Source organism: Equus asinus, chromosome 22, assembly GCF_041296235.1.
Source record: "Equus asinus isolate D_3611 breed Donkey chromosome 22, EquAss-T2T_v2, whole genome shotgun sequence".
In the NCBI taxonomy this organism is placed as follows: domain Eukaryota; kingdom Metazoa; phylum Chordata; class Mammalia; order Perissodactyla; family Equidae; genus Equus; species Equus asinus.
In genome coordinates, this window is record NC_091811.1 from 35,748,056 (window position 1) to 35,771,028 (window position 22,973).

The following is a 22,973-nucleotide window of genomic DNA, read 5'->3' on the forward strand; positions in this document are numbered from 1 at the left end:
TCAACATGGGATGCATATATCTCTTTGAGTTAAGTGTTCTTGTTTTCTTCAGATAAGTATTCAGAAGCAGGATTGCTGAATCGTCTGTTCTATTTTTAATTTCCTGAGGAACCTTCATACTGTTTTTTGTAGCTGTACCAATTTGCATTCCTACCAACAGTGCACAGTGGTTCCCTTTCCTCCACATCTTCCCCAACACTTTTTATCTCTTGTCTTCTTGATGATAGCCGTTCTAACAGGTCTAAGTGATATCTCCTTGTGGTTTTGATTTGCATTTCCCTGATGATTAGTGATGCTGCACATGTTTTCATGTACCTGTTGGCTATCTGTATGTCTTCTTTAGAAAGATGTCTATTCAGATGCTCTCCCTGTTTTTTAATTGGATTGTTTGGGGTTTTTGCAGTTGAGTTGTATGAATTCTTTATATATTTTGGATATTAACCCTTTATCAGATATATAATTTGCAAATATTTTCTCCCATTCAATAGGTAGCCTTTTCATTTTGTTGATGATTTCCTTTGCTGTGCAGAGGCTTTTTAGATTGATGTAGTCTCACTTATTTATTTTTGCTTTTGTTACCTTTGCTTTTGGAGTAAGATTCAAAAAGATCATTGCCAAGATTAATGTCAAGGAGCTTACCAGCTATTTTTTCATGTAGGAGTTTTATGGTCTTACATTTCAAGTCTTTAATCCATTTTGAGTTAATTTTTGTGTATGGTCAAAAATTGTAGTCTAATTTCTTTCTTCACGTGCGGCCATCCAGTTTTCTCAACGCCATTTATTGAAGAGACTGTCCTTTCCCCATTGTATGTTCTTGGCTCCTTTGATGTAAATTAATTGACAGTATACATGTAGGTTTATTTTCTGGCTCTCCATTCATTCCATTGATCTTTGTGTCTATTTTTATTCCAATACGTACTGTTTTGATTGCTATAGCTTTGTAATAGAGTTTGAAATCAGAGAATGTGATACCTCCAGCTTTGTTCTTCTTTCTCAAGATTGTTTTGGCTATTCGGGGTATTTTGTGGTTCCATTCAAATTTTAGGGTGGTTTGTTCTATTTTTGTGAAAAATGCCATTGGGATTTTGATAGAGATTGCATTGAATCCGTAGATTGCTTTGGGTGGTATGGACATTTTAACAATATTGATTCTTCCAGGCCGTGAACACGGAATGTCTTCCATTTATTTATGTCTTCTTCAGTTTCTTTTATCAGTGTCTTATAGTTTTCAGTGTAGGTCTTTTACCTCCTTGCTTAAATTTATTACTAGGTATTCTTTTTGATGTAAATAGGATTGTTTTCTCAATTTCTCTGATAATTCATTATAGGAAGGATCCTTTTTGTTGATGTTTTATCTACATATAAGGATTTATGAGAAAGAGCTTTATAAATTGCAAAGTTCTATACAGGTTTTATATTAAATAAGAAAATTGCTTTTAGATAATTATAAAGATAAAATATAAAAAGCAACAAACTTTTTGAAGTTTAAGTTGCTTGTTAAGTTGTTTACTGGCCGTCGTCCATGTCAGCCCATTTAATAAAGTGTGGAAATAGTTTCTTTTTCCTCTTTTTCTTGCTTCATGCTGTTTAATTTGTATCTGTCCTATTATATAGATGTTTATTTATATTTTTTACTCACATTAACAAGAGGATAGATAATGAAAATATTATCTGAAGCTCATTCATTAGTTGAAACCTTTTCATTTTTAGTGATTTGTAAAAATTGACTTGATTATTTCTCTGCTGTGTACATACTAGGCAAATATTTTTTTCATGAAAATATTGGCTTCACATTTTTAGAATTTTCAACTGGAATTTTTTTCCCTTTATATGAATAATATTAAATGTGAAAACATTCTTACTTGTTTTTCTTTGGTGTTTCATATAGGAGTAAAAATCCATATAATCCGCATAGGACTAAGTAAATAAAATATTTTCAACAAAATTTTTTCTGATTTTTTTTTGTCTTTTTTTACATCAGTATTGTTAATTGTTAGTAGGGATATTTGTTCTAAGGTACACAAAGAAGAATTGTAAAATAGTGCTTTCTATTTATTGCCAGACAAGTCTGAGTCCAGTCAGGAGAGAGGAACCACATGGTCATTTGGACAGGGGAAGTTTGCTATAAAAAACTGTGAATATAACAGGGGATTGGAAGTGAGAGATTGATGAAGTAAAGAGAACTCTGTATAATATAGGAATAGCAGACACAATGTGATCTTAAAGGCGCTAACCCTAAGGCTGAGAGAGAATACGCAAAGAAGAGGCCCCTTTGGACTGAGATTCAGACCTTGTTGCAGAGGACCTGGTGTCGCTCACTGGGTGGCAGAGAAGTCCCTGTGGTGCTTCGTTGATGGAACTTACTAGAAATCCACCCCCTGGAACTTGCTGAGGAGGTATCTTACCAGAGGCATTCCACTATAAAACCACCCAAAGCTGGTGCTGGGGAAACTGCCAGTTCTGCTGGCCTCTCTACACTTGCAGGAGCTGGGCACTGGAGAGACTGCATTTGTTGCAGGACCTGCACACTGGGGAAGCCACCCATGCCGTGTTGCAGGAGCTGCTGCTGAGCAGGCTTACCAGGGAGCAAAACCCTCTCCTCTTGCCCTCTCTAGTGTGTCTCTCCAATGCCCTCTCTGGACAGAACATCCCATGGTGTCGTTGTCAAAGAAAAAGTGTTTAAAGATCCAGATCCACTTTCATAGAGCAGGCCAAAAGGATGAATTTGGAACTGAGAGGCAATAATTTATAACCAGCACAACCTGCAAAATCATTCATGACAAAAAACATTTTCTCTTTTCCATGGGCTAAGATAGTCTGTGAGATAGCTTGATGTCATTTCTACTAAAATGTCCATAAGAGGCACATGAATTGTTAGACATATTGGTGTATTTAACTTCTAATGAAATGCATATTTATACTCTTGAGACGAATCCTTAAGAATCTCTGTGTCACCATAAAAGCCAATTTTTGTTTATTGTTTTTTTAAAAAGCATTGCCTCATTTCATCATGCTTCATACCAGTGTTCATTAGAATGTAAACTTTCACATAAATGTTACACATATGATTGACAGCCCCCCATGAAGATTTTATTCTTGCTTAAAGTATTTTTTAAAATAGCTCTAGAAACTTGTTACTTATTTGCTTAACAAATCCATTTTTTTAACTTAAAAGTTCTTGACATTTCATAACTAGACTGAAAATTATAACATTCTGCTTTAGTATTTCTTATTGACAAACAAAAATTCATGAGCTAAAAAAAACTAAACTAAACAAGAAAAGTTTGTAAAACCAAGTATAGATTCCAGCATTAATAGACAAAGAACATGATTTTAATTTCTTAGAGGATTATAAAGATATATGGAAACTGAACACTTAAAATTATTTAAAACTTGAAATCACTGACCAGAAACTACATAGGTATGGGAGAACCAGCAGAAAGTATTTGTAGGTGAACCTGTGTTACTCTAGTTGTACCCCATGCAGCTCCTAGAGGAAAGAGACTATTGAAGGGATACTGGGCCAAACCAAGGATATTCATCTACCCTCCAGAAGAGCCTTTCACTGCATTTGGAAAATTTGGTCTGGCCCCAGACCTGATGTCTGATGATGACCCCTTTGTAATCAGTTAAGTTATTTAGAATAACTAGTTTATGAGTGTCTTGAGTAGATATACCCAAAATTGCCCCAATAAGCCTTTCTCCCCTTAAGAGCTGGACTAAATTCTAGTGAATCTGAATCTCTTTGGCATCATGGCAAAGTGAGACTGTTGTCTTCTACCTGGTTTTGGCTTGGTGGTGAAGTGGTACGCTGTCCTTGAATCAAGTAAACATTTAGAGGAGGGAGGTCCTTTGGGTCATAGGTGGCGGGGGATGGACTGCACAACAGTGAGTGGAGAGCTGGTTGGCTTAGGCTATGTGGTGATCATAACTGTCCTTTGGAGAGTGTCTCCAGTATGATCAACAGTTCAGTTGACAAAATTGGTTACAGATTACAGTGCAGCAGCATTGGGGTAGCCTTTTCACTGGAATTGGGTAGCATATACTCTATTGTGGTATGTTCTTTTAAAATAATCTTAGTAATAGCAAAAAATGTCACATGGGGTAACCTTGCTCTTTAAAAATAAGAGATAACTATCTCAATTTCAGTGAATAATAATTATGAGTGACTTTAGGAATGCTAAACTCATGCTTTTAAAGAAAGTATGGCCATTAAAAATAAGACTTTTTGGTGTGTAGTAAACTAATATAGAAAAAATTTCTAAAAGAATAATTCCAAATATAGCTTGAGAAGTGGCAAAATATGAATAAGTACATATTTCCCAAATTTCCTACCCTAATGGGTACAGCACCCATCTACATGTGAAGTGTGAAATTATATATTAAAGAAAAATGTGCTCGCATTACTTTGTACTCATAACTCTTAGAAATGGCTTTGGTGCAGCAAAATTCAAACTTTTGCCTCCCAGAGCAGGCTGTATGATATAAATGTTCTTCATGCGTAGGCTTATGTAGAAGTGTGTGTGTGTGTGTGTGTGTGTGTTACTAAATTGAGTTAAAAAATATCTTGAATTTTGAAAAGAGTCTTCATTGTAGAAAAAGATTTATCATTTTGCAAGAGGTCACTGTGTTATTGTTCCTTTAAAGGAATGTTTGGATTAGATAAAAACGTGCTATTTGGATTTTCATACCACATGTTTAACTGTGATGTTTTACATAATTTTCTCATAAGAGGGAATTTAATTTTCTGAATATCCATTGATTTTTAATGGTTTTTAAATCTTGTCTCTGGAGGTGCCTCAGGGCTGCAGCTTAAAATTTGCAGCCTTATGGCATTTGTCTAAGATGTAACAGAAAGAAAATGAACCTAAGGATCCTATTTGGTATATATCATAAGTATATTCTTGTCACTATACATGGTAAAAGTGAGTATTACCTTATATGGCAGAAGAAATAAGTTGAGGATCTTAAATCCCTATCCTGGATTATCTGGGTGGGCCCTAATGCAGTCATGTCTATCTTTATAAGAGAGAGGCAGAGGGAGTTTTTGAGACAGAAGATGATGAGGCAGTGGGACCACAGAGGCAGAGACTGGACTGACGTGATCACAAGCCAAGGAATGCCTGGAGCCAGCAGAAGCTTAAAGAAGCAAGGAAAGGATTCTGTCCTAGAACCTTTGGAGGGAGCATGGCCCTGCTGATACTTTGATTTGGGCTCAAAATTGAACCTGCTTTGAACTTCTGGCCCCCAGAACTGTGAGAGAAAAATTTTTGTTGTTTTATGCCAAACAGTTTGTGGTAATATGTTACAGCAGTCCCAGAAAACTAACTCACCCAGTGCGTGGACCGAATGTTTGTTTCGCCCTAAAATTCATATGTTGAAACCTAACCTCAGTGTGATAGTATTTAAAAGTGGGAGCTTTGCAAGGTAACTAGTTTAGATGAGGCCATGAGGGTAGAGCCTCTGTAATGGGATTAGTGCCCTTAAAGAAGAGACCAGAGTGGTAGTTTTCTCTCTCCTCTCCCATGTGAGGAAATAACAAGAAGGTGGCCCTCTACACACAGGAGTGAGCCCTCGTTAGACACCAAATCTGCTGGCAACTTGATCTGGGACCTCCCAGCCTCCAGAACTGTGAGAAATAAATGTTTGTTGTTTGAGCCATCCTGTTTGTGGCATTTTATTATAGCAGCCTGAACTGACTGTGACACTCAGCAATGAAACATGTAAAAATAAAATGTAAATATAAGATAAATCAACCATAAGGGAAAATATTTTACAAAGAGATTGGCAACTATTTTTTAAATGAGAACATTGTCTTTAGTGATAATGAGGAAATAATGAGACAGGCATTATCATGCCTGCTGTGAAAGTGAAGGAAATTTGGCAAGATGGAACAAAACTATGGAGCCATTAGACACTGCTTTCAGGGGCCAGCCTGGTGGCATAGTGGTTAAGTGTGCATGCTCTGTTTTGGTGGCCCAGGGTTTGCAGTTTCGGATCCCAGGCACGGACCGAGCACCACTTGTGAAGCCATGCTGTGGCAGCATCCTACATAAAATAGAGGAAGGTGGTCATGGATATTAGCTCAGTGACAGTTTTCCTCAAGCAAAAAGAGGAAGATTGGCAACAGATGTTAGCTCAGGGCCAATCTGCCTCACACACACACCAAAACTGCTTTCCAAGAATAAGGAAAAAATATGCCTACCATATAATCCTAAGTAAAAACAGGATTTAAGATTTATTTACATTATGAATCAACTTTTAAGGATCTGTCTATTTATCTATTCATAGAAAAAGAAAGTGAAATAAAAAATACAGTTTGTGGAGCAAATTTGCCTTTGTTTAATCCCTGCTTCTCCACTTCTTAGCTGTGCGACCTTGGATAAACAACTGAAGCTTCCTGGGCCTCTGTTCCTATCTATAAAATGAGGATAATAAAGCAACCTCTGCACCTTATAGAGGACTAACTGTGTTAATATTTTCTAAGTACCCCAAACAATGCCCAGTGTATTCTAGGTGTGCAATATATTACTTATTTTTTTGTTTATGTATAATATACATCAGAGGGGGCTGGCTTGGTGGCATAGTGGTGAAGTTCACATGCTCTGCTTTGGTGGCCCCAGGTTTGCAGGTTCAGATTCTGGGATTGGACCTAGCACAGCTCGTCAAGCCACACTGTGGCAACATCCCACATAAAGTAGAGGAGGATTGACACAGATATTAGCTCAGGACCAATCTTCTTCCACCCACCCCCCCCAAAAAAGTTCCATGCATATGAAAGCATGTGTGTGTGTATATAATCTCCTCCTTTCTACACAAATATATATTGGAATAAAAATTTATAAATCTAGGAGAGTTCTTCACCGGATGACTTCAAAAACCATTTCCTTCTTCCTGCACTTAAAATATACTAAAGAGAGGCTCCACTTCTGGAATGGCAGCCTGAGAAGCTCCACAGCAAAACAAACATAACTGCAGAAACTATAAAAAACATATTAAAGGCACTGGATATTGTCGTTTAGGTGTATACCAAATGAAGAAACATTTATCCAAGAAAATCTGCTAACGATAGAATAGCCAGTATGGCAGCTGAGCCATGACCTACTCCTACCCTCCACCGCTCTCCCCAGCTCAGTGTTACCATAGCGCCATTCTCAACAGGTGTGACTAAGAAGATGCACTCCCTCTCTTTTCATCTCCCAGTGCATGGATGCCATGTCTTACCAGGAGGGCACGCTGCAACATTTCTCATCTACTCTAACTTCAAGTTACAGAGGCAGGGGCTCCTTTCCTGCACCTAGCCCCTACTGATAGAGTGGAGACTCTATTCCAACTGTGGCAGGCCTAGAAAATGGGTCCCCAACTGCCCTCACTCTACCTTCCTTGAAAGGCAGAAGTCCCACCCCAGGAGAGGCAAGCCAAGAAGACCAGAAGCCACTGCCCGCTCTCAGCCCCTGGAGCAGTGGCTCAGAGATTTTACCGAGGAGAACAGGCAGTCCCTAAGAACAGAGCACCAAAGCTCTCCTGAAAGGAACTGACTTTATTTGAAACAGTGTGGAAAAATTCAAGTCTAAAGATGCTCTCAAAAACAATGGAGATCTCAAGAGTAAGCAAATAAGAGGTGGCTGGTAGATCTTCTTAATTAAGAGCAAAAAGCTAAATCATAGGCCAGCTAGTTCACAAAAGAGAACCAGGGAAAGAGCTAAGAAGAGCCCTCCTGAGGTCAGAACAAACCTCAAAGACTGGCCAAAAAAGCTACCACTGCCCAAATTTAATTTGATCAGACTGAGGAACGATTTATGCCACAGAGCATTGTTTAAAACAGTAGAGCAATCAGCCAGCAATTAGTTGAGCTAAAGAACTGAGCAGACAGCTTAATGGAGATAAGGGAAAGAGTCAAAGAGTCTTGCTAACGTGAACTGTCATTTCCTGGTGACAGGCCCAAGATTGCGCCCTCTGAGGAGCGGCACCAGAGCCTTCACACTGCAGTTTGGGAAACAGACTTTCTGAAACAGTTTAGCCAAGTCACTAAACAAACAGCAAACAGCAAAAACAAGCCCCAGAGAGTAGGGAAGAGGAATCAGTATCCAGAGTTTATATATTATATCTAGTTTTCAGCAAAAATATATAAGACATGAAAAGAAACATGGCAGTGTGACCCAAACACAGGAAAAAAAAAGCAAGTAACTGAAACTGCTTGTGAGAGAACTCAGATACTGAATTTAACAGAAAAAGACTTCAAAGCAGCTATTGTAAAGATGTTCAAAGAACTGAAGAAAACTGTGCTTAAAGAAGTAAAGGAAGCTATGATGACAGTCTCATCAAATTGAGAATATAAATGAAGAGATAGAAATTAGAAAAGAGAAGCCAAATGGAAATTCTAAAGTACAATAAAAAGTATAGTAACCAAAATGAAAAATTCACTAGATGGGCTCAACAGCAGGTTTGAACAGGCTGAAGAAATAACTAATGAATTTGAGGATAGCTTGCTAGAGATCATGCAATCCAAAACAAAATAGAAAAAAATGAGGAAATATGAACAGAGCCCCAGAGAAATGTGGGCACCATTAAGGTCACCAGCATGTGTAATGGGAGTACTGGAAGGAGAGAAGGAAGAGAAAAGAGCAGGAAAAAAAATGGAATAAATAATAGCTGCAAATATCCCAAATTTGATGAAAAACATTAATCTATACATCCAAAAAGCTTGGCAAACTCTAAGTTGGAGAAGCAAAAAGAGGTCTACACCCAGACACATAGTAGTAAAATGCTGAAAGACTAGGAGAAAAATCTAGAAGCAGCAAGAGAAAAAACATCTCCTCAGAATAGACCTCAATGAGATTAACATCTGACTTCTCATCCGAAACAATGGAGGTCAGAAGTATGATTAAAAAAATTGTCAACCAAGAATCTTATGTCCAGTAAAACTATCTTTCAGAAGTAAAGTTGAAATAGACATTTCTAGATCAACAAAATTTGAGAGAATTAGTTGCTAACAGATTTGCCTTGCGAGTAATCCTAAAGGAACTTCTTTTCAAAAATGAATAACATGAGACCTACACTCCTAACAAACTTCCAAGTGTACATCACAGTATTGTTAACTGTAAGCACAATGTTGTGCAGCAGAGCTGTACAACTTTTTCATTTTACCTGAGTTTTATACCTCTTGAACAGCAACTCCCTATTTCCCCCTCCCCCAGTCTCCTGGCAACCGCCATTCTACTTTCTGTTTCTATGAGTTTGACTACTTTACTTTCCTCATGTAAATGGAATCATACAATATTTGTCTTTCTGTGACTGGCATATTTCACTTAACATAATGTCTTCCAGGTTCATCCATGTTGTAGCATATGATAGCATTTCTTTCTTTTTTTATGGAGAATAATATTCAATTGCATGTATATAATACATTTTCTTTAATCCATTCATCCATTCACGGACATTTAGGTTATTTCCAATTTTGGCTATTGTGAATAATCCTGCAGTGGAAATGGGAGTACAAATATCTCTTTGGGATCCTGTTTTCAGTTATTTTGGATAAATAACTAGCAGTGGGATTTCTGGATCATATGGTAGTTCTATTTTTAATTTTTGGAGGAACTTCCATACTGTTTTCATAACTGCACCATTTTACAACAATGCACCCACCAACAGTGCACAAGGGTTCCAGTTTTTCCACATCCTCACCAACACTTATTTTCTTTTTTAAAAAAATATATATGTGTATATAATGGTCATCCTAACAGATGTGGGGGTGATATCTCATTGTGTTTTTGATTTTTATTTCCCTGATGATGAGTCATGTTGAGCATCTTTTTATACATCTGTTGGCCATTTGTATGTCTTCTTTGGAAAATTATCTATTCAAGTCCTTTGCCCATTTTAAAATTGGGTTATTTGGTTGTTTTGGGGGTTTCTTAGGTGAGTGGGCTTTTTTGCTGAGTTGTAATAATTCCTTATATATTGTAGATATTAAGCTCTTATTAAATATATGGTTTGCAGATATTTTTCTCCTATTCTGTAGGTTGCCTTTTCACTCTATTGAGTTTTTCCTTTATTGTACAGAAGATTTTTAGTTTGATGTACTCCCATTTGTATATTTTGTTACCTGTGATTTTGATGTCATATCCAAGAAATTATTGGCAAGCCTAATGCCATGAAACTTTTCCCCTACCTTCAAGGAGTTTTACAGTTTCAGGTCTTATGTTTAAGTCTTTGGATCCATTTGAGATGATTGTTGTATATGGTGTGAGATAAGGGTCCAGTTTTATTTGTTTTCTTGTAGATACATTGTGATGTATTTTGAAATCACAAAGTGTAATATCTTTAGCTTTGTTCTTAAGATTTTTTTGGCTGTTGGTGGTCATTTGTGGTTCCATATGAATTTTAGGATTGTTTTCTCTCTTTCTGTAAAAAATGTCCTTGGAATTTTGATAGGGATTGCATTGAATCTGTAAATGCTTTTGATAGTTTGGACATTAGCAATACTAAGTCTACCAGTACATGAACATGGGATGTCATTCCATTTGTCTGTGTATTTTTTAATTTCTTTTATCAATTTTTTGTTGTTTTCAGTATACAAGTCTTTCACCTCCTTGGTTAAGTTTATTCCTAAGTATTCTTTTTGATGCTACTATAAATGGGATTGTTTTCTTAATTTCTTTTTCTGAGAGTTTGTTGTTAGTGTATAGAGACACAACTGATTTTTGTATGTTGGTTTTGTATCCTGCGTCTTTACTGCATTCATTCATTAGTTCTCACAGGTTTTGTGTTGTTGTTGATTCTTTAAGGCTTTCTATATGTAACATCCTATCATCTGCAAACAGATAATTTTACTTCCTCCTTACTGATTTGGATGCCTTTTATTTCTTTTTCTTGCCTAGTTGTTCTAGGTAGGAATTCCAGTATTATGTGGAATAGAATTGGCAAGAGTGAGAATCCTTGCCCTGTTTCTGATCTAGGAGGAAAAGCTTTCAACTTTTTACTGTTGAGGATGATGTTAAATGTGGCTGTTCATATATGACCTTTGTAAGTTGAGGTAATTTTCTTCTACTCCTAGTTTCTTGAGAGGTTTGTTGTTGTTTTTTTTTTTTTTTATCACAAAAGGGTGTTGAATTTTGTCAAATGCTTTTTTACATCTATTGAGATGATCATGTGATTTTTTTATCCTTCACTCTGTTAATAAAGGATGTCCTATTAATTCGTTTTCATATTTTGAACCAACCTTGAATTCCAGGGATAAATCCTACTTGGTCATGGTGTATGAGCCTTTTAATGTGCTTTTGAATTTGGTTTGCTAGTATATTGTTGAGAATTTTTGCATCTACATTCATTGATATTGGCCCGTAATTTTCTTTTCTTGTATCTTTGTCTGGCTTTGGTATCAGATAATGCTGGCCTCATAAAATGAGTTTAGATGTGTTCCCTTCTCTCCGATTTTTTGGAAGAGTTTGAGAAGAATTGGAGTTTCAATTCTTGTTTAAATGTTTGTTATTCTACCTTTTCTAGTTCCTTGAGGTGTGAAGTTAGGTTGTTTATTTGAGATAGCTCTTCTTTTTAATGTAGGTGTTTATCACTGTGAACCTCTCTCTTAGTCCTCCTTTTCCCACATCCATAAATTTTGATATATTGTGTTTTCATTTGTCTCAAGATATTTTGTAAGTTCTCTTTTACTTTTTGATCCACTGGTTCAAGAGCATTCTATTTAATTTCCACGTATTTGCAGATTTTCCAGTTTTCCTTCTGCTATTGATCTCTAGTTTCATTTCATTATGGTTCGAAAAAATATTTGTTATGATTTCAATCTTAAATTTGTTAAGGCTTTTTTTTTTTTAATGACTTACCATGTGATCTGTCCTGGAGAATGATTCATCTGCACTTCAGAAGAATATATATTCTACTGTCATTGGGTAGAATGTGCTGTATGTGTCTTTTAGGTCCATTTGGTCTATAGTGTTGTTCAAGTCCTCTGTTTCCTTGTTGATCTACTCTGGATGATCCATCCATTGTTGAAAGTGGGGTGTTGAAGTCCCCTACTATTATTATATTGCTGTTTATTTCTTCCTTCAGTTCTATCAATGTTTGCTTTGTATATTTAGATGCATATATTTAGATGCATATATATTTATAATTCTTATGTCTTCCTGGTGAATTGACCCATTATCATTATATAATGCTCTTGACTCAAAATATTGGCAAGCGATTGGACATTTATTTGATTAAAGTTAAATGTCTAAAATATTTATTTGTCATTTTTTTATGATTCACTGCGTACCCCACTTTTAAGATTAACCAGCCAATTACCATTCTCAACTGTAGTGGATAAGAGGCTTCTGCTCTGTGGCTCTGGACTGGAACTAAGGACTTCCTGGAGACTAGATTTCGAAGTCATTAAGTCATTAATAAAATTAAACATTTATTAAACATCTATTGTGTGTTAGGCCTATCAACATGTATCTAGTAGTTGATGCCATGAGAACGGCTTGGTTCACTCAGGGAGAGGGTGTAAATGAGTGGCATAGAGGACAGAGCCAGAAATTCAGTAGTTAATGTTAACCTGAAAGAGAACGGTTCACGATGATGACTACTGGAGAATAACCAGATGGATGGGAGAAGCCATGGGAAATCAGATGTAAGAAATCAGGTCAGGAGAGTGTTTGCAAAGAAAGGAATGGTCAGTAGTGCCAATGCTGTAGAGACATCAAAGAAGGTACAAGGAAAGAATAAACCGAGTATGAAAATACAGCCCACCAAGCATGAGATTCTTGGTGAACTTGTTGGAAGTAAATACAAGACAGGTTATAGTGGATTTTGCGAGATATATTATAAGAATTTGAAGCCATGTATAAATTTAATTTTTTGTTCATTTTAAAAATATGTTTCACTCAGAACTTCATTCCCTTTCCCATATCCTGTGGGATTTAGAGGTGATTTTATTTTCTTAGAACCTTTCTCTATTTTCTGAATATTCTGTAATAAACATATTTTACCTTTTAGTTGGGAAAGAAAGTTGTTATGTATCCAAAAGACATAATGATATTCATTAGCCTTATTTGCCGTTATGTTGGAATACAAAACAATGTTTTCTAAAAAAAAATATGTCACAAACTGCTAAAGACTTCTTCTGAGCTGCTAAATACCTTTTCTTTGGGATTTCCTTTGGTGCTACATGGAATAAGAAAGATTTGTTTTGGAAGGTTCTAAACCCCTGAGTAAACCCCTGAGTAGTCACAAGGGTCTATGCTGAATTTCCTTTGGCTACTGGAATCCACATATTATAATTACAATTTTTAATTATAAAAACCTACTCTAACAGTTGAATTTTACTTCCACCTATGGCTATATAGTGACAGTCAATGGAGAGAATTGGGCTCTGCCTTACCCAATGGAACAGAAACAAAAGAGATTGAAACTTTTGGTTGTCAGCTCCTCCTTGTATTCTGTGTGAGGTGGAGTGAGTGGAGAAGATGTTTACTGACCACATATTTTGTGCAAGACATTGTTTTGAATTAAGGGTTTCTTTCTCTCCGGTTTGATTGTAAATCTGTCTGTTGAACCCTGAAGGAGCCTTGGCTAATTTGCTTTTTCCTTAAAGCCAGACTTGGTATACAAAACTTAAGTTTGACATGTAAAACTAGTTTAAAAAGTAAATATAAATCTTTATTATAGCAGTCTTTAGCTGAAAAATGTTCAGGAATGGTTATATTTATAATATACAGTAAAAATTCTTAAAACCGCTTTCATCCAGTTCTCTCCATTATTTCTCACTAACATGGTAGCTGTTCCACATATCTTTCTTCTCCCAGGGAATTGCATTCCCTCTGCCCTTCCCTCCCTGCTTGACTCAACTCTGTTAGGTAGATCATGTTAGCCTGTTTTCAGTTCTAGTCTCTATTACCTGCTTGTCTGCATTAAGGGGAAGGTTGGGGGTTTCCCTCCTCACTTATGGTTTGGGTGGTGAGAGAAGAATATTGCAGAGACATGCGTTTTTTTATTGTATCCTTGTAACAAATACACAGTAAGTAAAAACTGCTCCACAAACTCTGCTTTTCCTCTGTCTGGGGAAGGGTGACCTCTGGTGGCTAAAACTATAAGCCCCAAATTCAGGAGACATAAAGCTTTAATTATCTCATCTCCTCTCAAATTGTGTGCCTATGTGCATGTTTTGTCGCATTTTATAATGTCTCATGCACTCATTGCAGGTAAACCAACGTCTTTTGCCACCATGTGTAAATGCTCCATCTTTTGTTGCCCGTCAGCTGTGCTGTGCATTCATGATTGGCCTTAATTGGAGATCCAAAGTATTTTCTTAACAGAATATTTCCTAACAAGACTACCTCCTTACTACTCTTTTATGTTATTAAAACTTAGAACTTTTCTATTAGTTTAAGTTGTTATTATTGTTATTAGTGATTATTCCAATTAGAAAAACACTTTTACCTACTAGTTAAAGAAACTATCAATCTCAAACTGTGCTGTCTGATTTATACTCCTGGCTACTTTGAATCAACCCTCTAACCAATATCTAACTGGGTTGCTTCCTCCGAGATATTTGTCCTTAACCTGTTTGGTCCATCTTTAAATGGCAGCCTAATTGTCAATTTTGTTTTCATGTCGGCCTTCACTGGTTTGGTTGTGCCTCACTCTATTTAACAAGGATTTAGGGCAACTTACAAAGAAGCCTACTATAAAAAAGGTAAAAATAAATTTTAAAATAGAAATGAGGCAAAGGGATAAAGTATCTTTTTTTGGGGGTACAGATTATAGTATATTATGTCTAAATTTTCTCAAAATTGATTTTAATCCATTTGTTTTCTAATATGTAATTGACAAATGCTACAGCAGTTAATACAGTTGCAATTAATGATAAAATAATTCTTAGTAGTTTTTCCCCATGATCAAAAGAATGCTTTATTTAGGAGAAAAGAAAAAATTGTTTTGTTTAGGAGCCATGGCCTTCACAGTTTTTCTGTAACAGTTTAAATCTGCATTGTTTCTCATGCTTTCTAATCCCAAGTAGAGGGACTGTAAGAAGCGGGATGAATCCATTCTGCATAACTATACTTGTTTTAAGAGAACTTTCTCTGAGATTCAGTAGGATAACTTGTTAAAACCACTTGTCTAGATAAGATGGATTCTGTTCTTTTGTAATCCAATACTGAGATTTTTGTCTGCCATATGCAGAATTATTTTTACAGCCTCGATGCTCTACAGAACTATTACAAATACCATCGGCATTTTTGCTGAGGTGTTTCGTATGAAACAAACATCCGTGTTACTCTAAATGTGGTGGAAGAGTTTATTATTCTAATGAATAATACTCAACTTCTTTTGTACACCAAATAGGTATCATTGTATTTGTCTTTTTTCCTAAAATTAGATTTTAAAACATAAGCAGCCCCAGATTAACGTCTGGATCAGTTAGGACTCAAAAAGCGTTTCCTCACACATACGGTGCAGACAAGTGGTTAGTTTTCAACGTTAATTGTATATCACAAAATATATCCAGACTATGGCACAAAGAAAGCAGTGCATTCAAAGGCCAAACTACACTTAATTATTACATTTCTTGGACCGTTAACTGCTATTCTGTTGATAATCTAAGACCTCTTAATTACATAAATACAATGATGCATTATTTTAATATATTATTTCCTATAGAAACATAGTATTTCGATGTCCTATGTTAATAAAACAATAAAGATATTCTATAGTTGGTTACAGAAAGAATGTACTAATTACTCAATATTCACAAGTGTGTTTTTACAAAATATCAGTACCATGGAAATGATTTGGAAAGTACACATTCTCTTTAACACTAATGCTACAGAGTATGCAGAAAGCAGATATCCAGGTACTGTGTTTACAGAATTAAAATAATAATTATTATTATATTTTAATCACTATTGTTTCCTATCCTTATCAAAATTATTCACTATTGAAGCATAAAAATCCTCTATGCTCCTTCATGTAAAGAGGAAAAAAATGGCCTATTTGCCACCACACCTCTTGTGGCTGCACTTCTGATTAAGCGTTCAGTAAAGGCATCATCAGGGTTATCTTATTCCATATTATCATCCAGTCAGGGATGTGCAGACTGTTTCTGTAGAGGGCCAGGTAGTAAATGTTTTGGGCTTTGCTGGGCTTATGGTCTCTGTTGTAACCACTCAGCTCTCACATTGTAGTGCATAGTAGCTATAGACAGCACCTAAGTGAACGAGCGTGGCTGTGTTCCAATAAAGCTTTATTACAAAAGCAGACAACAGGCCATAGCTTGTCGACCCTGCAGGACTCTGCAGTCTGGTTATAGAGATAGCAAGTTGAAGCAGTAAGAGATACAGGGGATCCTCTTAAATGTGTGATTTCTGACCAGCTTGACTGCTGCTGCTTTCAGTATAAATGAAGATTCTTTACAGTGATATGATGCCTCACCAAACAGTGTAATAAGCTTTCTTTCACAGCCAGTAGCTAGGCGCCCAGTTAATTTACTTGAAGACTTTTTCTTCCATTGTTTGAGGTATTTGGGAGTTTATGATATTTTTCTACTCCATTAGTGGAGCATTTTACAGTGCCAGTCTCTTTTCCATATTATTTTGATTTTGCCAGCATTACAATTTCTGTACCTCAGATGTGGATTTGGAGAGTTGGATTGTGCTGGATTTCTGGGTTACTTTGATTTTTTTTTTTTTTTTTTGGCTGAGGAAGATTTGCCCAGGGCAAACATCCGTGCCAGTCCTCCTCTATTTTTTAGTATGTGGGCCACCAGCACAGCATGGCCACCAACAGAGTGATGTAGGTCCACACCTGGGAACCGAACCCAGGCCACTAAAGCGGTGTGTGCTGAACTTAACCACTAGGCCACCGGGGCTAGCCCAAGGGTTGCTTTGATTTTGCCAACTGTTGTACCTTTAAAATGTCAACACTTCAAGATGCTGGATTTACTTCAGTTTTAGTTTGTATGTTTGTTTGTTTTTTAACTCTACTGCTTCCCTGGATTCTCAGAGTATATTTTGGCCCTGTGTTACACTGGGGACCCATCCTTCCTCGTCATGATGGTGTGAGGTCACTATACACTTCTTGAGCCGGATTAGCCACCCTTTGTTAAACCTCTGTCTTCTGCGTCATAGACTTACAAACCAGATTTGAGCCAGGCTGGGGGAGGGGTAGGATTTGGGGGCAGTGTGCCTCGTGGATTGCAGAGATGCATTAGCAGTTATAAAATTATAAATGTCTGAGATAATAAAGGTTTTGAACTATTGGCAGTGAAAATGGCAAACAGTTGATTGAGAGATTTTAAAATAAAGAACTGGAAAATGAGTGTCTGCTTCCAAAGGTCCTTGTTGAGTGGGGTCTGGGCCTTCAGAGTGCGAGTGGGCTTGAGAGAAGAGAGTCTAATGGAGATTTCAGTATCAGCTGTACATAAACTACAGTTCTTCCCATCATTATAGAAAATATTGCTTATTCAGAGAAATTCAAGAAATCTGAAAAGATGCTTCAATAGTTTGAGCTGTATGTTTTACTTATAAATGTGTTTCAAATAAATTTACCAAAGTATCTTGTTTCTCATCATCACATGCTATTTTAGTGAAATGTATGTTTTTGTGTGTTTAGTTTAAATTTATGTGCATGATATCAGGAGCCTACGGCACATGAAGGAAACTTCCCATATCCCAGGAGAGCTGGTGACTAACATATGGTCTTGAGAAGTCTGGAAAACTTCTGGATTAGGAATTTTTCCATTGAACTTGCTTCACTGAAAAGGTCCTCCCTCTAAGATAGTCTGTAGCGCTTTATTAGCCCAGCTCATCTATTTTTGTGATGATTTATGCATTTATTTTCACATATAAAACCTTTAAATGTCTTTTGGAAAATTTGTGGAAATATTGTGTATGTTACTGCTTCATTTTTCCTAAAAGGAAGTGGGAGAAATTTGAGTCATTAATATAAAACAGAATTCTACTGTGTCTCTATGCTTTCAGATTCACAGCAGGTTGTTCAAAATCATCTAGGTAAGGGAACTTTGGAATGTTTATTCAAAACAAACTTCCAGCACTGTTTGTGTAGAGAAGTATGTCCCTAAGTCAAGTTTGAGGACTCATGGGAACCTTTCATGGCCACGCCAGAGGTTCCCTTGGGACAGATGAATTTTTAGAAAGGAGAACAATAACAAAAAAGGAGTTGGGAATTGCTACACTGGTGTGCAGCAAAGAATTCCAAAGAAATATTTCTCGGCAGTTTTTGTATTATATTTACCTCCTGTTTATAGTTTGAGATTTTTAATCCATAAAACCTCCACATCTATTACAAGTAAAAGGAGCTAGATGGATTTCATTAGCATATGCAGTACCCAATTTCTTTACCCCTCTATAATTGTTTAAAACAGGATTAGTAATGGGAATATCAGCTGAGAAATTCTGTTGATGTTTGAAATGCCTGGGGTGCCAACATAATTAAACAGTGTATGTGCACACTTTGGCCCTCTTCCAAAACCAGTGATTACTTGTCTACCATTAATCCCATGTGTCTACAAAAGCTGCTAGAGTAAACATCTGGAATCTTTTAGTATAAAACTAAAATATTACATAATCAGTTAAAAGAGCTCCTTAGCCACACATGTGCTACAGAGAGCAGTTTGTGTGTGTGATCTTGTCTTAAAGCAGACGTGTGTCAGGAACTAAATATATCAGGTACTTCAGCCATCCTTGAAATGTGACTTTTCCTCTAAGGTAAAAATTAAGTTTAAATCTTGCTAAAGACTTCAGTTCAACCGGCAAACTCCTTAAAGGGACAGACTGGGATCCGTTGGAGATCAGGTTTTTACCAAAACTGTGTGGCTCAGCTTTCAAGCCGTCACTGAATATGCTGGTGCTCCTTTGATCAAAAGAAGTTGGTTTCTGCTCATGTAAATATTGAAGCACTAAGTAAAACTTGTGATCTTTCAGATCACAACAGAAAAATCACACATTGTTTATAGCATTGTTTGTTTTTACAATATAAAATGACAAGAATAGTGAGCTTTTCCGTATCATTTTATATTTTTTCACTATATTCCTTCTTCAAGCTTAGCAAGGTATTATCTCACTGTTCCATCCTACAGCATATTAAAATTTTCTAGAATATAAATAGTTTCTCTAGAAAAATGACATTAAAATAATTATCCAGATTTTTATTTTAGAGGGCAAATGAGTAACATGAAGGGCTGTTGGGTTTTTTATAGATGTAAGATTAAAGTGAATATTACCCATCTTCATAGAAAGAAAGCAAGGGCCATGTGTTTTTGTTTTTTTTAAATCATATTTCTTTGTGGAAGTGAAAACTGTTTCTTTGTATTTAAGATGCAAACCTGCCTGGTCCCTGTGGGGTTTGCCATCCTCCAGGTCAAGGTTGCGAGCAAGCACTAGAGTCAGACTCAGTTCAAATCTCAGCTCCATCTTGTACTAGCTGCGTTGTATCAAGTTGATTAACTTTTTAAAGCCTCCACATCCTCATTTGTAAAATGGGGATGATAATAGTAACATTTCCTCTGTGGGTTATTTTGAATTGGTATATGTGCCTGGCATAGAGGAAGCTCTCAGCATCTGCTGGGGCCTCCTCCCCACCACCACCTCATCAAGCAGAGACCAGCAGGATACCTGGGGGCTAGTCTGGTGAAGTGGGTAGGAAGGAAGAAGATGTTCTAAGCAGAAAGAAGGATACGTGGGGGAACAGGGAGGTATGGCTACCTCACAAAGGGGAAGTGTAGTTGAGGAAGGGGCTGGAATAACGTGGGTGAGGGTAGGACCGAGGACTTTATCCTAAAGTCAGTGAGGAACATTCATGGATTTAAGCAAGACAGGCCCAGATATATATTAATAGTGAATGAATGAGTGAGGAAATGAACTAGATTGCTTTGGATGGATTTGGGCTGAGGGAAGAAGCTAAAATGAAGAACTCTCATAGTATCTGCTGTTTAGGCTGAGTTTGAGCCCTTATGGTTAGAGGAATGAGATTATGGATGGCTTTATATTTTCATCTTTTCAGTATTTTCTGGTGTTTTTCCCCCCGACAGTAAACACTTTTTTTGTTGTTGTTTTTGGAGGAAGATTAGCCCTGAGCTAACATCTGCTGCCAATCCTCCTCTTTTTGCTGAGGAAGACTGGCCCTGAACTAACATCCGTGCCCATCTTCCTCCATTTTATATGTGGGACGCCTGCCACAGCATGGCCTGACAAGTGGTGTGTAGGTCCACACCCGGTATCCAAACCAGCAACCTCGGGCTGCTGAAGCAGAACAGGCAAACTTAACCGCCGTGCCACTGGGCTGGCCCTGAACACATTTTTTTTTTTAAAGAAATGTTAAGTGTATGAATAAATTTTTTTCTAGCCAAGTGATATTATTCTTAGCCAACTCTGAAGATAGGGACTATCTATCATGAGACCATACAACTTAGTTATGCAAGAGTAAAACTGCCTAGACAGTCATGCCCACAGAAGAGGGGTCAGTGCCTGAGTGCAGCCTAGGAAATTTCATTAACCTTACCTCCTGAAGGTAATCATTTTTATCAGTGGTTTTGGACAATTGAAAAAATACCCATTAAAGTTTATAGGGAAATTCTGGAGTAATCTTCATAAATCTCAAAAATTAGATATAGTTCATCATGACTAATGCACATAGAAATTAAAACCAAAGTGTTGCAATAAATAGAAAGTACCTAAGAAAGGTAAAAAGCAGTCTACAACAAATCAATTAGAAGATCTCTACAGCTTATTAGTAAATCTGAATCTGGTATTTTTTTTTTTTTATTCTTTTGCTGGGGAAGATTAGCCTGAGCTAACACCTATTGCCAATCTTCCTCTTTTTTTCTTTTTATGTGAGCTGCCACCACAGCATGGCCACTAACAGGCGAGTGGTGTAGGTCTAGGCCTGGGAACTGAACCCAGGCCACTGAAGTGGAGTGTGCCGAACTTAGCAACTAGGCCTTCAGGGCTGGCTGCAAAATCTGGTAATTTTCAGATGGGTTTTAAAACAATTCTTAATCAAGTATCACAAGTTTTAATAGGTACATTATGTGAAAAGATAGAATAAATAATTTTGCTGTATTTGGGCCTTATCTCAACCTTGTTTGATTTCCTCCCATCTCCCTGCATTTTAGTAAGGAAGAAGAAAGCAGGAGGTTTTGCAAAGTTCCCTAATTTTGAAATATGGGCGGTAAATGCTGGAGTGCAAGGACTAGGAGTAAATTTTTTGCTAGTGCCGTGGAGTTGATTCCAACTCCTAGTCGCTGTGTACAGCAGAGCGGAACCCTGCCCAGTCCTTTTGCGCCATCCTCTCACCTTCCAGCGCTGCATCAGACAAGGCTCTGCTGCTATTCTTAGGGTTTTCTTGGCCAGTTTTTTCAGAAGTGGGTGGCCAGGTACTTCTTCCTAGTCTGTCTAGTCTGGAAGCTCCTCTGAAACCTGTCCACCATGGGTGACCCTGCTGATATTTGAAATACCGGTGGCATAGCTTTCAGCATCATGGCAACATGCAGCTCCCACAGTCTGACAACCAACAGATGGGTGGTGTGGGTCCCTGACCAGGAGATGGACCTGGGCCGCAGTGGTGAGAGCGCTGAATCTTAACCACCAGACCACAAGGGCTGGCTAGGAGTTACTTAGCCTGCCAAAAAGAATAATAATTTTTTTCTAAGAAGATTATTTGTTTGATCATTTCCAGTAAAAAAAAGAAAAAGCGTTTCAATTTTGGAAGTAGTAAGAGTGATAAAAACCCTAGATAAGGCAATGGGATTATTTCCTTCTGCCCCTGTGGACTCAGGGCTTTTGACACATCTCCTCTCATTCCCCTACCCCAGCCATTGCTGTGACTATCCCACTTGGCCTCTGTGTTCATGAAAGCTGTGTGTCCTTCCCTCTGGTGTTGGAGCTGGAAAACAAATGGAAAATCCCTGACCTAGATGATCCATTCAAGTGCTACAGGTCCGTATCCTTTCAAATGCGTGTAACTGCTACTAAAGAATGACTGCAGTAAGGTAGAGGGGAGGCTGTTCTAACACAGAAAGGGGAGAAGCAATTGAGCCTGGTGATAGAGCGTCTGTGTTTTGATGGTTATGAGTATAGCTCTGAAATACAGCAGACTAAAGCAGACTAGTTAGGAGACAGAGAATTCACTGTAGCCTAGCACTGTTCTCCTCAGAGTTTGTTAAATTACCTTCTTTTAATAGGCAGCAAGGAGAAACAGAAAGGAAAAAAGGCGAGAAACCATTTCAACCTCTCAAATTAATTTAATGTGGAAAAAATGAGTAGAATGTGCACAAAGTTGCTCCTGATTTGTATATCTGCATTTAACTTAGGTAATGTCTGATATCTTCATTAAGGACTTGTCTGGTTTCTCTAGTGTTTCTTTCTTCTTGCTTCTGTACCCGCATTCTGACAGGAGTTAGAAACAACTGCCTTAATGAATTTTGAGATCAGTAGTGGTAGATACACTCTGAATATTCTCTGTGGATCATATCTCTATAATTGCAGGGCACATAAAGGGAAAATCTATGATTCCATTATAGATTCATCTTAAACCCTTTCACAAAATGGCTTCTGAATCCTAAAATGGAAAGTTCTAACTGAGGAATAAATAGAAAATTATTTTGCAAAAATTTAAGTTCAGCTGTTATTGAAAAATTGATACTTATTTTAATATTTGTTATTTTTTAGAAAGTTCTTTTCATATATAGGCTATTTGGAACAACTTCCTTTTTTTTTTAATGCAACGAATCCTTAATTTTATTTTTATTTTTAAAGAGCCAGCATGACTGAAACTAATATTTAACATAGCCCAGAAGATTGATAACTTGAATTTTTAAAAAGTGTGTGTATGTGTGTGTATTATAGTGTGTGTGACTGAGTAGTATCTAATTGATAGGAAGTTGATTGATTTTTTTCCCCCTATATATCTCGGAGTTGATCTGTTTTTTGTTTTTTGGGTTTTTTTACTAACAGCATTGG

General features: G+C 37.0%; 1 protein-coding gene across 7 annotated transcripts in view; it reads left to right on the forward strand.

The window, feature by feature from the left end:
• RASSF8 (Ras association domain family member 8) overlaps positions 1-22,973 on the forward strand; it is a 118,721-nt gene that overhangs the window by 59,870 nt on the left and 35,878 nt on the right. Inside the window, exon 3 of one of the 7 annotated variants that reach the window (XM_070494986.1) lies at positions 21,827-21,950. The exons of the other annotated variants lie outside the window; for them this stretch is intronic. The gene's annotated coding sequence lies outside the window, so the exon portion shown is untranslated. The remainder of the gene's footprint in view (positions 1-21,826; positions 21,951-22,973) is intronic. 7 annotated transcript variants of the gene reach the window in all.